Source organism: Arachis ipaensis, chromosome B08 (genome assembly GCF_000816755.2).
Source record: "Arachis ipaensis cultivar K30076 chromosome B08, Araip1.1, whole genome shotgun sequence".
NCBI lineage: Eukaryota > Viridiplantae > Streptophyta > Magnoliopsida > Fabales > Fabaceae > Arachis > Arachis ipaensis.
Window position 1 is genome coordinate 14,794,027 of NC_029792.2, and position 4,386 is coordinate 14,798,412.

Consider the following 4,386-nt stretch of genomic DNA (forward strand, 5'->3'; position numbering starts at 1 on the left):
GTGTGCCACTCTGCTTGTAAATTATGTATATATGTTTATTTCCATTTATAATAAACTATGAATGCTTGTTTTTACACGGTAAAATATATTTATTAGCAAAGTAGATATAACACCCAAAAATAAAATTCTGGTATAATCCTATTGGAATTTGTAAACAAGAGGATTGAATTTGATTGCATTAATTCAATGAAATGAATTGAATTGAATAAAGGTATGGCAGTGGCAGGTAACACCCGTCAAAATCACAAGCTGACACATTGTAAGAGTTGCATAGATATCGAATTGAATTCATATCTTTCCACTTGTTTAATCATGGCCTAAAAATCTAAACTGAAATCTTTGTCTTCTTTTATTTGCACTCTCTCATAGATTTTCTTTCTTTCTTGCTAAATAGTAGTCCCTTTGACATGTTTTGTCTCCAATGCAATACACAGGGCAGCACAAGGACAAAGAGAAAAAGTGATCAACCCCACCACTAATTACCCCTCCCTCAAGCAATGACTCACATAGACATAGTCACATTACACATACACCAAAGTCAATACACTTTTGTGATTTTGGTTATTTTATTATTTGATTGAATATTAGTAGTCATTTTATTAGTTACATACTGTATAATTCTTCTCTCCCTCTCTGTTTTTTCTTTGGGAGTTGCAACTTGATGCTATTAGTGATACTTTTGATAAATAGAAAGCTAAAGACATTCTTTTAGGATACAAAAGTGAAAAATAAAATTTGCAAATTATATACATAATAGTAAAGATATAAAAGAAAAGAAAAGTACATACAATGAATGATTGGTTTCTAGAGCAAAAAGATCTTTTTTCCCCCTCAAAAAAACACTTCTTTAATAATTTTAAAGTGTTTGAATTGGATTTTATTAAAAAGGACATTTACATTAAAATAATAGATTTAGCTCTCATTTTTTTAAGCTAATGATAAAGAGCTTAAAGTAACATAAAATATTTTTTAATAATTAAAAATATTATTTCTTAGATAATTATCTATCTAAATGTTAAATATATTTTTTTAAGTAAAAGAAACCTTCATTAAAAGACAATCGAAATGCACCCTAAAACTTATTGTTGTATTAAATTTTATGCTTAATGATTCATTAACCAACACTAATATAGTATAGAGTAATTTGATGAACATTAAAGTTGTTGAAAAAGCTGGAAGAACATAGATACTCCAATAATAATAATAATATAAAATTGACTAATGTATACATTTGTCTCTAATAAAATTTCAATATATTTAAATTAATTACTGATTAAAAATCTTTTAAAATTAATCAATATTTTAATTTTTTTTAAGCGGCGGTAGTGCCTCTCCTAATAAAAGTTAGATTCTTGGGATGAAGTGCATGAAGTGATGAATTTATAGGACCCTCTAGTCACAGACTCCTCTATAATCATTGTAATGCAATCATGAATTCTCATTATTTCCTTTTTCCTAGACAACACTACTTTGTTCATGTTGAATTCTAGGTCCATAATTACCGTCATTCCAAAACTTTAATCCCCAAATTTTGGGCGTGGAAGATAAAGTTAACTTGATATGCACATGCAATGCGAGACCAAAAAATGGTGGGGGTTAAAACTATGATACATATATATATACGGTTTGTAATTTCCAATTTTAGATGAAACAACAAACTAAGGTCTAGTCAATTTCTCACCCAACATAGTGCATGAAGCAATTAGGTACCATCACATTGCGATTTTTTTTAAAGTTAAAGAAATTTAAAACAATTTTTTTTTCAAAAAAAAAAAAGTTAAAGACGACTTTTAGGCTTAGCTATAATTTTTTATTTATGCACTTTCCTATCATGTGAGCTCCCTAAAAACGTGACACACGATATATTTGCATTAAGCAAAAGTAATAAAATAATTTACATAATATATGAAAAAAATAAGACCCTTTGTTAATGCTTTGAGATGGGATGGGCCAGTTTGAGAACAAGCTAATTGATTAATTAAAAAATTAAAGAATTTTGTTAAAACTAATATAATCTTTACTTAAAGCTGCTTTTGGAATTCCATACATTACTCCTTCTTATACGTGAAAGTGCTTCAAGTGTTTTGAGATCTGAAAGCACCTTATTTTGATGTAGAAATTGCAGACATGGAAGAGGGGAAAATCCAGGGTTATGGAGAATATTTAAATGAGTTCCCTCAGAGACATGTATATATGTACATACATTGTCACGGATCAAATAAATCATGTGTCTGCTTGTCGAACTATGGGTCCATATGGTTATTTTATTTTCAAAATTACTATTTTTTTTATTCAAAGTAATTATTATTCGAGAGCCACATAGTAGGCGACAAATTTTTCCTCTTATCTAATTTTAACATAATTTAATGTCAAAAATTTAAACTCAAATTTATTTTAATTAAGCTAGCACAATCCTTGTTAGCCGAGGATGAAATTGCTTGGGTCCACAAATTTATTGGAGGTTTATTTTAACCTGAGTTACTTTAATCTCATGAGAGTTAATAATATATTAGAAGATAGTGACGGCCTAATAGAAGAAAAAAATAGAACATCCAATAAGACTGTGATACTTAGGAGGCACAACAACGACAAAGGAGTGAGGAGGAGTAATCGTAATTAGAGAGAGTTGGAGTACCTTTTCTGGAAGAATGATTTGGGAAGAAAAAACAAGACACTCAATGAGACGGTGATGCTTGGGAGGCGTAACGACGACAATGAAGGAGTACAATGGGAAGGAGTAAACGTAATTAGAGAGAGTTGGAATACCTTTTCTGGAAGAATGATTTAGGAAGAAAAAATGAGACACCCAACGAGACGGTGATGCTTAGGAGGCGTAATGACGACGACGAAAGAATGTAGAAGGTAACATTAGAAAATAACTTACATGTTACTTTAAAAAGAGTAGAATAGCATTCACCATATTTTATACCATTATAATAAGAAAAGTCTTACGCGTTTGAAAAGATACAATATACTAACATAAATGGATCGCTCTCACGCTTCTCTCAAACTAGGCAGATATTTGAATTTTTAGATTCTTCGATGATTGTTAATATGGTTCTGCACTCACAGTTCCATTGACAAAGGTTATGAAATTTCACCTCTTTAAAATTGCAGCTTCTTTACTTGACTTGTCCGATTTTTTAAATCGTAGGTGCTGTGTTTTGCACTTTTTTAAAAGAAAAATTAAGATCTTGATTAATAGAAGATGTTAACGTTCTCACCGATTGCTGATTTTCTTACTCTTGCATAAAAATTTTCTTCTCTGTTGCTCATTCCTTTTCAACTGCAGAACAATTCAGAATTTTATTCTCTTACTCCATGTCAATAGTGGAATCAGTGTTAGAAGAACAGAATATTGAAGTAAGCAGTTTCTCCCTCTTTTAATTTTATGATTTTTGTAATGATTTTCATATTATATCAATGAACACAATGATGATTATGATTATGAATTTCTGAACTCGCAAAGCATGCTGTTTATGTTTTTCATAATATAATTTAAATTTAATGTACATAATAGATTTATATTTTTATTATAGAGTGCTTAAAGATTTTTATGAACAGACAAGAAATATTAAGTCATATTTTTGGATACCATTATGAGTTTTTTCTTGCATATTTTGAATGGATGCAGAATGATGGACAGCAAGAAGCAAAGAGTTGCAGAAAAACAATAAATGACAAAAATTAAAATTAATTAACTTTCACATTAAAATTTTTCAGTAATACAAATTTTAACTTTGAAGAAGCATGACGCATCAATAAAAAAGAAGAGAAATATACAAAGAGTTGAGAGATGCTGTCCCAAAGAATAAGTTGCTGCTATTAAAGACACTATTGGCGATGGATAGCAAATTCAAAAAGGCTCAGAGTTGAGAGCAAAAAAAAATATATGCTGCAAGAATGTAAAGAGAGTAAAATTTTGAGAAAGAAAAAAAACCTATAATAAAAGACGTGTACTCACATTCTCTATATGTATTTAAATTTTTTTAATGTAAAAAAGTATTAATATTAATTATTTGCTAGTCCAAAAATAAAAAATTTGTTGATCCCTAACCGTACTCATTATACTAAATTACAATGACGATAATCCTGATAGACAAATAAGTGGAACTCCGGTTTTTGTTGTGCAAGTCAATAATTTGTCTTCGGCTATGATTGGCACATGCTTGGAAATTGATCAGAGGGTTTTCTCCCCCTTTTTTTTGTGGTATAAATAATTAATAAATAGAGGATTTTACTTCTTATCATTTATCAAAGTTCACATGCTAATAGTGATAAAGAAATAAAGGACAAGAGGGGGAGAAAAATGAATTATGCTTTCATGTAATGATAATGATTCTTCGTAATATTGGATACATATAGCTTTTAAACTTTAAAACCATA